Source organism: Tinamus guttatus, unplaced genomic scaffold (genome assembly GCF_059628265.1).
Source record: "Tinamus guttatus ecotype Peru unplaced genomic scaffold, ASM5962826v1 Tinamus_guttatus_pri_ptg000332l, whole genome shotgun sequence".
NCBI lineage: Eukaryota > Metazoa > Chordata > Aves > Tinamiformes > Tinamidae > Tinamus > Tinamus guttatus.
Window position 1 is genome coordinate 33038 of NW_028288866.1, and position 14310 is coordinate 47347.

Genomic DNA, 14310 nt, shown 5'->3' on the forward strand with positions numbered 1-14310 from the left:
CCATCCCCTAACTCCATACTAGCACCAACGGCCTGCTAAAGCGTTTCGCAGAAAACACCAAGGAACCTGTTTCTGACTCCAACCACAAAGTGTGCGCAGCACGAGTCTTGGCACAGCAGAACACTTCCCTTGGCATGCCCTTTGCAGCCTCACTCCAAACGGGGCTCTCCGCTTCATCCATCCCCTAACTCCGTACTAGCACCAACGGGGTTCTAAGGCGTTTCGCAGAAAACACCAAGGAACCTGTTTCTCACTCCAACCACAAAGCGTGCGCAGCACGAGTCTTGGCACAGCAGAACACTTCCCTTGGCATGCCCTTTGCAGCCTCACTCCAAACGGGGCTCTCCGCTTCATCCATCCCCTAACTCCGTACTAGCACCAACGAGCTGCTAAAGCGTTTCGCAGAAAACGCCAAGGAACCTGTTTCTCACTCCAACCACAAAGTGTGCGCAGCACGAGTATTGGCACAGCAGAACACTTCCCTTGGCATGCCCTTTTCAACCTCACTCCAAACGGGGCTCTCCGCTTCATCCATCCCCTAACTCCGTAAGAGCACCAACGGCCTGCTAAAGCGTTTCGCAGAAAACACCAAGGAACCTGTTTCTCACTCCAACCACAAAGCGTGCGCAGCACGAGTCTTGGCACAGCAGAACACTTCCCTTGGCATGCCCTTTGCAGCCTCACTCCAAACGGGGCTCTCCGCTTCATCCATCCCCTAACTCCGTACTAGCACCAACCGGCTGCTAAAGCGTTTCGCAGAAAACACCAAGGAACCTGTTTCTCACTCCAACCACAAAGTGTGCGCAGCACGAGTCTTGGCACAGCAGAACACTTCCCTTGGCATGCCCTTTGCAGCCTCACTCCAAATGGGGCTCTCCGCTTCATCCATCCCCTAACTCCGTACTAGCACCAACGGGCTGCTAAAGCGTTTCGCAGAAAACGCCAAGGAACCTGTTTCTCACTCCAACCACAAAGTGTGCGCAGCACGAGTCTTGGCACAGCAGAACACTTCCCTTGGCATGCCCTTTGCAGCCTCACTCCAAACGGGGCTCTCCGCTTCATCCATCCCCTGACTCCATACTAGCACCAACGGCCTGCTAAAGCGTTTCGCAGAAAACACCAACGAACCTGTTTCTCACTCCAACCACAAAGTGTGCGCAGCACGAGTCTTGGCACAGCAGAACACTTCCCTTGGCATGCCCTTTGCAGCCTCACTCCAAACGGGGCTCTCCGCTTCATCCATCCCCTAACTCCGTACTAGCACCAACGAGCTGCTAAAGCGTTTCGCAGAAAACGCCAAGGAACCTGTTTCTCACTCCAACCACAAAGTGTGCGCAGCACGAGTATTGGCACAGCAGAACACTTCCCTTGGCATGCCCTTTTCAACCTCACTCCAAACGGGGCTCTCCGCTTCATCCATCCCCTAACTCCGTAAGAGCACCAACGGCCTGCTAAAGCGTTTCGCAGAAAACACGAGGAACCTGTTTCTCACTCCAAGCACAAAGCGTGCGCAGCACGAGTCTTGGCACAGCAGAACACTTCCCTTGGCATGTCCTTTGCAGCCTCACTCCAAACGGGGCTCTCCGCTTCATCCATCCCCTAACTCCGTACTAGCACCAACGGCCTGCTAAAGCGTTTCGCAGAAAACACCAAGGAACCTGTTTCTCACTCCAACCACAAAGTGTGCGCAGCACGAGTCTTGGCACAGCAGAACACTTCCCTTGGCATGCCCTTTGCAGCCTCACTCCAAACGGGGCTCTCCGCTTCATCCAGCCCCTAACTCCGTACTAGCACCAACGGGCTGCTAAAGCGTTTCGCAGAAAACACCAAGGAACCTGTTTCTCACTCCAACCACATAGTGTGCGCAGCACGAGTCTTGGCACAGCAGAACACTTCCCTTGGCATGCCCTTTGCAGCCTCACTCCAAATGGGGCTCTCCGCTTCATCCATCCCCTAACTCCGTACTAGCACCAACGGGCTGCTAAAGCGTTTCGCAGAAAACGCCAAGGAACCTGTTTCTCACTCCAACCACAAAGTGTGCGCAGCACGAGTCTTGGCACAGCAGAACACTTCCCTTGGCATGCCCTTTGCAGCCTCACTCCAAACGGGGCTCTCCGCTTCATCCATCCCCTAACTCCATACTAGCACCAACGGGCTGCTAAAGCGTTTCGCAGAAAACACCAAGGAACCTGTTTCTCACTCCAACCACAAAGTGTGCGCAGCACGAGTCTTGGCACAGCAGAACACTTCCCTTGGCATGCCCTTTGCAGCCTCACTCCAAACGGGGCTCTCCGCTTCATCCATCCCCTAACTCCATACTAGCACCAACAGGGTTCTAAGGCATTTCGCAGAAAACACCAAGGAACCTGTTTCTCACTCCAACCACAAAGTGTGCGCAGCACGAGTCTTGGCACAGCAGAACACTTCCCTTGGCATGCCCTTTGCAGCCTCACTCCAAATGGGGCTCTCCGCTTCATCCATCCCCTAACTCCGTACTAGCACCAACGGGCTGCTAAAGCGTTTCGCAGAAAACACCAAGGAACCTGTTTCTCACTCCAACCACAAAGTGTGCGCAGCACGAGTCTTGGCACAGCAGAATACTTCCCTTGGCATGCCCTTTGCAGCCTAACTCCAAACGGGGCTCTCAACTTCATCCATCCCCTAACTCCGTACTAGCACCAACGGGCTGCTAAAGCGTTTCGCAGAAAACACCAACGAACCTGTTTCTCACTCCAACCACAAAGTGTGCGCAGCACGAGTCTTGGCACAGCAGAACACTTCCCTTGGCATGTCCTTTGCAGCCTCACTCCAAACGGGGCTCTCTGCTTCATCCATCCCCTAACTCCATACTAGCACCAACGGGCTGCTAAAGCGTTTCGCAGAAAACACCAAGGAACCTGTTTCTGACTCCAACCACAAAGTGTGCGCAGCACGAGTCTTGGCACAGCAGAACACTTCCCTTGGCATGCCCTTTGCAGCCTCACTCCAAACGGGGCTCTCCGCTTCATCCATCCCCTAACTCCGTACTAGCACCAACGGGGTTCTAAGGCGTTTCGCAGAAAACACCAAGGAACCTGTTTCTCACTCCAACCACAAAGCGTGCGCAGCACGAGTCTTGGCACAGCAGAACACTTCCCTTGGCATGCCCTTTGCAGCCTCACTCCAAACGGGGCTCTCCGCTTCATCCATCCCCTAACTCCGTACTAGCACCAACGGGCTGCTAAAGCGTTTCGCAGAAAACACCAAGGAACCTGTTTCTCACTCCAACCACAAAGCGTGCGCAGCACGAGTCTTGGCACAGCAGAACACTTCCCTTGGCATGCCCTTTGCAGCCTCGCTCCAAACGGGGCTCTCCGCTTCATCCATCCCCTAACTCCATACTAGCACCAACGGCCTGCTAAAGCGTTTCGCAGAAAACACCAAGGAACCTGTTTCTCACTCCAACCACAAAGTGTGCGCAGCACGAGTCTTGGCACAGCAGAACACTTCCCTTGGCATGCCCTTTGCAGCCTCACTCCAAACGGGGCTCTCCGCTTCATCCATCCCCTAACTCCCTACTAGCACCAACGGCCTGCTAAAGCGTTTCGCAGAAAACACCAAGGAACCTGTTTCTCACTCCAACCACAAAGTGTGCGCAGCACGAGTCTTGGCACAGCAGAACACTTTCCTTGGCATGCCCTTTGCAGCCTCACTCCAAACGGGGCTCTCCGCTTCATCCATCCCCTAACTCCGTACTAGCACCAACGGGCTGCTAAAGCGTTTCGCAGAAAACACCAACGAACCTGTTTCTCACTCCAACCACAAAGTGTGCGCAGCACGAGTCTTGGCACAGCAGAACACTTCCCTTGGCATGCCCTTTGCAGCCTCACTCCAAACGGGGCTCTCCGCTTCATCCATCCCCTAACTCCGTACTAGCACCAACGGGCTGCTAAAGCGTTTCGCAGAAAACACCAACGAACCTGTTTCTCACTCCAACCACAAAGTGTGCGCAGCACGAGTCTTGGCACAGCAGAACACTTCCCTTGGCATGCCCTTTGCAGCCTCACTCCAAACGGGGCTCTCCGCTTCATCCATCCCCTAACTCCGTACTAGCACCAACGGGGTTCTAAGGCGTTTCGCAGAAAACACCAAGGAACCTGTTTCTCACTCCAAGCACAAAGCGTGCGCAGCACGAGTCTTGGCACAGCAGAACACTTCCCTTGGCATGCCCTTTGCAGCCTCACTCCAAACGGGGCTCTCCGCTTCATCCATCCCCTAACTTCGTACTAGCACCAACGGGCTGCTAAAGCGTTTCGCAGAAAACACCAAGGAACCTGTTTCTCACTCCAACCACAAAGCGTGCGCAGCACGAGTCTTGGCACAGCAGAACACTTCCCTTGGCATGCCCTTTGCAGCCTCACTCCAAACGGGGCTCTCCGCTTCATCCATCCCCTAACTCCATACTAGCACCAACGGCCTGCTAAAGCGTTTCGCAGAAAACACCAAGGAACCTGTTTCTCACTCCAACCACAAAGTGTGCGCAGCACGAGTCTTGGCACAGCAGAACACTTTCCTTGGCATGCCCTTTGCAGCCTCACTCCAAACGGGGCTCTCCGCTTCATCCATCCCCTGACTCCATACTAGCACCAACGGCCTGCTAAAGCGTTTCGCAGAAAACACCAACGAACCTGTTTCTCACTCCAACCACAAAGTGTGCGCAGCACGAGTCTTGGCACAGCAGAACACTTCCCTTGGCATGCCCTTTGCAGCCTCACTCCAAACGGGGCTCTCCGCTTCATCCATCCCCTAACTCCGTACTAGCACCAACGGGGTTCTAAGGCGTTTCGCAGAAAACACCAAGGAACCTGTTTCTCACTCCAAGCACAAAGCGTGCGCAGCACGAGTCTTGGCACAGCAGAACACTTCCCTTGGCATGCCCTTTGCAGCCTCACTCCAAACGGGGCTCTCCGCTTCATCCATCCCCTAACTCCGTACTAGCACCAACGAGCTGCTAAAGCGTTTCGCAGAAAACGCCAAGGAACCTGTTTCTCACTCCAACCACAAAGTGTGCGCAGCACGAGTATTGGCACAGCAGAACACTTCCCTTGGCATGCCCTTTTCAACCTCACTCCAAACGGGGCTCTCCGCTTCATCCATCCCCTAACTCCGTAAGAGCACCAACGGCCTGCTAAAGCGTTTCGCAGAAAACACCAAGGAACCTGTTTCTCACTCCAACCACAAAGTGTGCGCAGCACGAGTCTTGGCACAGCAGAACACTTCCCTTGGCATGCCCTTTGCAGCCTCACTCCAAACGGGGCTCTCCGCTTCATCCATCCCCTAACTCCGTACTAGCACCAACGGCCTGCTAAAGCGTTTCGCAGAAAACACCAAGGAACCTGTTTCTCACTCCAACCACAAAGTGTGCGCAGCACGAGTCTTGGCACAGCAGAACACTTCCCTTGGCATGCCCTTTGCAGCCTCACTCCAAACGGGGCTCTCCGCTTCATCCATCCCCTAACTCCGTACTAGCACCAACGGGCTGCTAAAGCGTTTCGCAGAAAACACCAAGGAACCTGTTTCTCACTCCAACCACATAGTGTGCGCAGCACGAGTCTTGGCACAGCAGAACACTTCCCTTGGCATGCCCTTTGCAGCCTCACTCCAAATGGGGCTCTCCACTTCATCCATCCCCTAACTCCGTACTAGCACCAACGGGCTGCTAAAGCGTTTCGCAGAAAACGCCAAGGAACCTGTTTCTCACTCCAACCACAAAGTGTGCGCAGCACGAGTCTTGGCACAGCAGAACACTTCCCTTGGCATGCCCTTTGCAGCCTCACTCCAAACGGGGCTCTCCGCTTCATCCATCCCCTAACTCCATACTAGCACCAACGGGCTGCTAAAGCGTTTCGCAGAAAACACCAAGGAACCTGTTTCTCACTCCAAGCACAAAGTGTGCGCAGCACGAGTCTTGGCACAGCAGAACACTTCCCTTGGCATGCCCTTTGCAGCCTCACTCCAAACGGGGCTCTCCGCTTCATCCATCCCCTAACTCCATACTAGCACCAACGGGCTGCTAAAGCGTTTCGCAGAAAACACAAAGGAACCTGTTTCTCACTCCAACCACAAAGTGTGCGCAGCACGAGTCTTGGCACAGCAGAACACTTCCCTTGGCATGCCCTTTGCAGCCTCACTCCAAACGGGGCTCTCCGCTTCATCCATCCCCTAACTCCGTACTAGCACCAACGGGGTTCTAAGGCATTTCGCAGAAAACACCAAGGAACCTGTTTCTCACTCCAACCACAAAGTGTGCGCAGCACGAGTCTTGGCACAGCAGAACACTTCCCTTGGCATGCCCTTTGCAGCCTCACTCCAAATGGGGCTCTCCGCTTCATCCATCCCCTAACTCCGTACTAGCACCAACGGGCTGCTAAAGCGTTTCGCAGAAAACACCAAGGAACCTGTTTCTCACTCCAACCACAAAGTGTGCGCAGCACGAGTCTTGGCACAGCAGAATACTTCCCTTGGCATGCCCTTTGCAGCCTAACTCCAAACGGGGCTCTCAACTTCATCCATCCCCTAACTCCGTACTAGCACCAACGGGCTGCTAAAGCGTTTCGCAGAAAACACCAACGAACCTGTTTCTCACTCCAACCACAAAGTGTGCGCAGCACGAGTCTTGGCACAGCAGAACACTTCCCTTGGCATGTCCTTTGCAGCCTCACTCAAAACGGGGCTCTCTGCTTCATCCATCCCCTAACTCCATACTAGCACCAACGGGCTGCTAAAGCGTTTCGCAGAAAACTCCAAGGAACCTGTTTCTGACTCCAACCACAAAGTGTGCGCAGCACGAGTCTTGGCACAGCAGAACACTTCCCTTGGCATGCCCTTTGCAGCCTCACTCCAAACGGGGCTCTCCGCTTCATCCATCCCCTAACTCCGTACTAGCACCAACGGGGTTCTAAGGCGTTTCGCAGAAAACACCAAGGAACCTGTTTCTCACTCCAACCACAAAGCGTGCGCAGCACGAGTCTTGGCACAGCAGAACACTTCCCTTGGCATGCCCTTTGCAGCCTCACTCCAAACGGGGCTCTCCGCTTCATCCATCCCCTAACTCCGTACTAGCACCAACGGGCTGCTAAAGCGTTTCGCAGAAAACACCAAGGAACCTGTTTCTCACTCCAACCACAAAGTGTGCGCAGCACGAGTCTTGGCACAGCAGAACACTTCCCTTGGCATGCCCTTTGCAGCCTCACTCCAAACGGGGCTCTCCGCTTCATCCATCCCCTAACTCCGTACTAGCACCAACGGGCTGCTAAAGCGTTTCGCAGAAAACACCAAGGAACCTGTTTCTCACTCCAACCACAAAGCGTGCGCAGCACGAGTCTTGGCACAGCAGAACACTTCCCTTGGCATGCCCTTTGCAGCCTCACTCCAAACGGGGCTCTCCGCTTCATCCATCCCCTAACTCCATACTAGCACCAACGGGCTGCTAAAGCGTTTCGCAGAAAACACAAAGGAACCTGTTTCTCACTCCAACCACAAAGTGTGCGCAGCACGAGTCTTGGCACAGCAGAACACTTCCCTTGGCATGCCCTTTGCAGCCTCACTCCAAACGGGGCTCTCCGCTTCATCCATCCCCTAACTCCATACTAGCACCAACGGCCTGCCAAAGCGTTTCGCAGAAAACACCAAGGAACCTGTTTCTCACTCCAACCACAAAGTGTGCGCAGCACGAGTCTTGGCACAGCAGAACACTTTCCTTGGCATGCCCTTTGCAGCCTCACTCCAAACGGGGCTCTCCGCTTCATCCATCCCCTAACTCCATACTAGCACCAACGGCCTGCTAAAGCGTTTCGCAGAAAACACCAACGAACCTGTTTCTCACTCCAACCACAAAGTGTGCGCAGCACGAGTCTTGGCACAGCAGAACACTTCCCTTGGCATGCCCTTTGCAGCCTCACTCCAAACAGGGCTCTCCGCTTCATCCAGCCCCTAACTCCATACTAGCACCAACGGGCTGCTAAAGCGTTTCGCAGAAAACACCAAGGAACCTGTTTCTCACTCCAACCACAAAGTGTGCGCAGCACGAGTCTTGGCACAGCAGAACACTTCCCTTGGCATGCCCTTTGCAGCCTCACTCCAAACGGGGCTCTCCGCTTCATCCATCCCCTAACTCCGTACTAGCACCAACGGCCTGCTAAAGCGTTTCGCAGAAAACACAAGGATCCTGTTTCTGACTCCAACCACAAAGTGTGCGCAGCACGAGTCTTGGCACAGCAAAACACTTCCCTTGGCATCCCCTTTGCAGCCTCACTCCAAACGGGGCTCTCCGCTTCATCCATCCCCTAACTCCGTACTAGCACCAACGGGCTGCTCAAGCGTTTCGCAGAAAACACCAAGGAACCTGTTTCTCACTCCAACCACAAAGCGTGCGCAGCACGAGTCTTGGCACAGCAGAACACTTCCCTTGGTATGCCCTTTGCAGCCTCACTCCAAATGGGGCTCTCCACTTCATCCATCCCCTAACTCCGTACTAGCACCAACGGGCTGCTAAAGCGTTTCGCAGAAAACGCCAAGGAACCTGTTTCTCACTCCAACCACAAAGTGTGCGCAGCACGAGTCTTGGCACAGCAGAACACTTCCCTTGGCATGCCCTTTGCAGCCTCACTCCAAACGGGGCTCTCCGCTTCATCCATCCCCTAACTCCATACTAGCACCAACGGGCTGCTAAAGCGTTTCGCAGAAAACACCAAGGAACCTGTTTCTCACTCCAACCACAAAGTGTGCGCAGCACGAGTCTTGGCACAGCAGAACACTTCCCTTGGCATGCCCTTTGCAGCCTCACTCCAAATGGGGCTCTCCGCTTCATCCATCCCCTAACTCCGTACTAGCACCAACGGGCTGCTAAAGCGTTTGGCAGAAAACACCAAGGAACCTGTTTCTCACTCCAACCACAAAGTGTGCGCAGCACGAGTCTTGGCACAGCAGAATACTTCCCTTGGCATGCCCTTTGCAGCCTAACTCCAAACGGGGCTCTCAACTTCATCCATCCCCTAACTCCGTACTAGCACCAACGGGCTGCTAAAGCGTTTCGCAGAAAACACCAAGGAACCTGTTTCTCACTCCAACCACAAAGTGTGCGCAGCACGAGTCTTGGCACAGCAGAACACTTCCCTTGGCATGCCCTTTGCAGCCTCACTCCAAATGGGGCTCTCCGCTTCATCCATCCCCTAACTCCGTACTAGCACCAACGGCCTGCTAAAGCGTTTCGCAGAGAACACCAAGGAACCTGTTTCTCACTCCAAGCACAAAGTGTGCGCAGCACGAGTCTTGGCACAGCAGAACACTTCCCTTGGCATGCCCTTTGCAGCCTCACTCCAAACGGGGCTCTCCGCTTCATCCATCCCCTAACTCCGTACTAGCACCAACGGGGTTCTAAGGCGTTTCGCAGAAAACACCAAGGAACCTGTTTCTCACTCCAAGCACAAAGCGTGCGCAGCACGAGTCTTGGCACAGCAGAACACTTCCCTTGGCATGCCCTTTGCAGCCTCACTCCAAACGGGGCTCTCCGCTTCATCCATCCCCTAACTCCGTACTAGCACCAACGAGCTGCTAAAGCGTTTCGCAGAAAACGCCAAGGAACCTGTTTCTCACTCCAACCACAAAGTGTGCGCAGCACGAGTATTGGCACAGCAGAACACTTCCCTTGGCATGCCCTTTTCAACCTCACTCCAAACGGGGCTCTCCGCTTCATCCATCCCCTAACTCCGTAAGAGCACCAACGGCCTGCTAAAGCGTTTCGCAGAAAACACCAAGGAACCTGTTTCTCACTCCAACCACAAAGTGTGCGCAGCACGAGTCTTGGCACAGCAGAACACTTCCCTTGGCATGCCCTTTGCAGCCTCACTCCAAACGGGGCTCTCCGCTTCATCCATCCCCTAACTCCGTACTAGCACCAACGGGCTGCTAAAGCGTTTCGCAGAAAACACCAAGGAACCTGTTTCTCACTCCAACCACAAAGTGTGCGCAGCACGAGTCTTGGCACAGCAGAACACTTCCCTTGGCATGCCCTTTGCAGCCTCACTCCAAACGGGGCTCTCCGCTTCATCCATCCCCTAACTCCGTACTAGCACCAACGGGCTGCTAAAGCGTTTCGCAGAAAACACCAAGGAACCTGTTTCTCACTCCAACCACATAGTGTGCGCAGCACGAGTCTTGGCACAGCAGAACACTTCCCTTGGCATGCCCTTTGCAGCCTCACTCCAAATGGGGCTCTCCACTTCATCCATCCCCTAACTCCGTACTAGCACCAACGGGCTGCTAAAGCGTTTCGCAGAAAACGCCAAGGAACCTGTTTCTCACTCCAACCACAAAGTGTGCGCAGCACGAGTCTTGGCACAGCAGAACACTTCCCTTGGCATGCCCTTTGCAGCCTCACTCCAAACGGGGCTCTCCGCTTCATCCATCCCCTAACTCCATACTAGCACCAACGGGCTGCTAAAGCGTTTCGCAGAAAACACCAAGGAACCTGTTTCTCACTCCAACCACAAAGTGTGCGCAGCACGAGTCTTGGCACAGCAGAACACTTCCCTTGGCATGCCCTTTGCAGCCTCACTCCAAACGGGGCTCTCCGCTTCATCCATCCCCTAACTCCATACTAGCACCAACGGGCTGCTAAAGCGTTTCGCAGAAAACACAAAGGAACCTGTTTCTCACTCCAACCACAAAGTGTGCGCAGCACGAGTCTTGGCACAGCAGAACACTTCCCTTGGCATGCCCTTTGCAGCCTCACTCCAAACGGGGCTCTCCGCTTCATCCATCCCCTAACTCCGTACTAGCACCAACGGGGTTCTAAGGCATTTCGCAGAAAACACCAAGGAACCTGTTTCTCACTCCAACCACAAAGTGTGCGCAGCACGAGTCTTGGCACAGCAGAACACTTCCCTTGGCATGCCCTTTGCAGCCTCACTCCAAATGGGGCTCTCCGCTTCATCCATCCCCTAACTCCGTACTAGCACCAACGGGCTGCTAAAGCGTTTCGCAGAAAACACCAAGGAACCTGTTTCTCACTCCAACCACAAAGTGTGCGCAGCACGAGTCTTGGCACAGCAGAATACTTCCCTTGGCATGCCCTTTGCAGCCTCACTCCAAACGGGGCTCTCAACTTCATCCATCCCCTAACTCCGTACTAGCACCAACGGGCTGCTAAAGCGTTTCGCAGAAAACACCAACGAACCTGTTTCTCACTCCAACCACAAAGTGTGCGCAGCACGAGTCTTGGCACAGCAGAACACTTCCCTTGGCATGTCCTTTGCAGCCTCACTCAAAACGGGGCTCTCTGCTTCATCCATCCCCTAACTCCATACTAGCACCAACGGGCTGCTAAAGCGTTTCGCAGAAAACTCCAAGGAACCTGTTTCTGACTCCAACCACAAAGTGTGCGCAGCACGAGTCTTGGCACAGCAGAACACTTCCCTTGGCATGCCCTTTGCAGCCTCACTCCAAACGGGGCTCTCCGCTTCATCCATCCCCTAACTCCGTACTAGCACCAACGGGGTTCTAAGGCGTTTCGCAGAAAACACCAAGGAACCTGTTTCTCACTCCAACCACAAAGCGTGCGCAGCACGAGTCTTGGCACAGCAGAACACTTCCCTTGGCATGCCCTTTGCAGCCTCACTCCAAACGGGGCTCTCCGCTTCATCCATCCCCTAACTCCGTACTAGCACCAACGGGCTGCTAAAGCGTTTCGCAGAAAACACCAAGGAACCTGTTTCTCACTCCAACCACAAAGTGTGCGCAGCACGAGTCTTGGCACAGCAGAACACTTCCCTTGGCATGCCCTTTGCAGCCTCACTCCAAACGGGGCTCTCCGCTTCATCCATCCCCTAACTCCGTACTAGCACCAACGGGCTGCTAAAGCGTTTCGCAGAAAACACCAAGGAACCTGTTTCTCACTCCAACCACAAAGCGTGCGCAGCACGAGTCTTGGCACAGCAGAACACTTCCCTTGGCATGCCCTTTGCAGCCTCACTCCAAACGGGGCTCTCCGCTTCATCCATCCCCTAACTCCATACTAGCACCAACGGGCTGCTAAAGCGTTTCGCAGAAAACACAAAGGAACCTGTTTCTCACTCCAACCACAAAGTGTGCGCAGCACGAGTCTTGGCACAGCAGAACACTTCCCTTGGCATGCCCTTTGCAGCCTCACTCCAAACGGGGCTCTCCGCTTCATCCATCCCCTAACTCCATACTAGCACCAACGGCCTGCCAAAGCGTTTCGCAGAAAACACCAAGGAACCTGTTTCTCACTCCAACCACAAAGTGTGCGCAGCACGAGTCTTGGCACAGCAGAACACTTTCCTTGGCATGCCCTTTGCAGCCTCACTCCAAACGGGGCTCTCCGCTTCATCCATCCCCTAACTCCATACTAGCACCAACGGCCTGCTAAAGCGTTTCGCAGAAAACACCAACGAACCTGTTTCTCACTCCAACCACAAAGTGTGCGCAGCACGAGTCTTGGCACAGCAGAACACTTCCCTTGGCATGCCCTTTGCAGCCTCACTCCAAACAGGGCTCTCCGCTTCATCCAGCCCCTAACTCCATACTAGCACCAACGGGCTGCTAAAGCGTTTCGCAGAAAACACCAAGGAACCTGTTTCTCACTCCAACCACAAAGTGTGCGCAGCACGAGTCTTGGCACAGCAGAACACTTCCCTTGGCATGCCCTTTGCAGCCTCACTCCAAACGGGGCTCTCCGCTTCATCCATCCCCTAACTCCGTACTAGCACCAACGGCCTGCTAAAGCGTTTCGCAGAAAACACAAGGATCCTGTTTCTGACTCCAACCACAAAGTGTGCGCAGCACGAGTCTTGGCACAGCAAAACACTTCCCTTGGCATCCCCTTTGCAGCCTCACTCCAAACGGGGCTCTCCGCTTCATCCATCCCCTAACTCCGTACTAGCACCAACGGGCTGCTCAAGCGTTTCGCAGAAAACACCAAGGAACCTGTTTCTCACTCCAACCACAAAGCGTGCGCAGCACGAGTCTTGGCACAGCAGAACACTTCCCTTGGTATGCCCTTTGCAGCCTCACTCCAAATGGGGCTCTCCACTTCATCCATCCCCTAACTCCGTACTAGCACCAACGGGCTGCTAAAGCGTTTCGCAGAAAACGCCAAGGAACCTGTTTCTCACTCCAACCACAAAGTGTGCGCAGCACGAGTCTTGGCACAGCAGAACACTTCCCTTGGCATGCCCTTTGCAGCCTCACTCCAAACGGGGCTCTCCGCTTCATCCATCCCCTAACTCCATACTAGCACCAACGGGCTGCTAAAGCGTTTCGCAGAAAACACCAAGGAACCTGTTTCTCACTCCAACCACAAAGTGTGCGCAGCACGAGTCTTGGCACAGCAGAACACTTCCCTTGGCATGCCCTTTGCAGCCTCACTCCAAATGGGGCTCTCCGCTTCATCCATCCCCTAACTCCGTACTAGCACCAACGGGCTGCTAAAGCGTTTGGCAGAAAACACCAAGGAACCTGTTTCTCACTCCAACCACAAAGTGTGCGCAGCACGAGTCTTGGCACAGCAGAATACTTCCCTTGGCATGCCCTTTGCAGCCTAACTCCAAACGGGGCTCTCAACTTCATCCATCCCCTAACTCCGTACTAGCACCAACGGGCTGCTAAAGCGTTTCGCAGAAAACACCAAGGAACCTGTTTCTCACTCCAACCACAAAGTGTGCGCAGCACGAGTCTTGGCACAGCAGAACACTTCCCTTGGCATGCCCTTTGCAGCCTCACTCCAAATGGGGCTCTCCGCTTCATCCATCCCCTAACTCCGTACTAGCACCAACGGCCTGCTAAAGCGTTTCGCAGAAAACACCAAGGAACCTGTTTCTCACTCCAAGCACAAAGTGTGCGCAGCACGAGTCTTGGCACAGCAGAACACTTCCCTTGGCATGCCCTTTGCAGCCTCACTCCAAACGGGGCTCTCCGCTTCATCCATCCCCTAACTCCATACTAGCACCAACGGCCTGCTAAAGCGTTTCGCAGAAAACACCAAGGAACCTGTTTCTCACTCCAAGCACAAAGTGTGCGCAGCACGAGTCTTGGCACAGCAGAACACTTCCTTTGGCATGCCCTTTGCAGCCTCACTCCAAACAGGGCTCTCCGCTTCATCCATCCCCTAACTCCGTACTAGCACCAAGGGGCTGCTAAAGCGTTTCGCAGAAAACACCAAGGAACCTGTTTCTCACTCCAACCACAAAGCGTGCGCAGCACGAGTCTTGGCACAGCAGAACACTTCCCTTGGCATGCCCTTTGCAGCCTCAC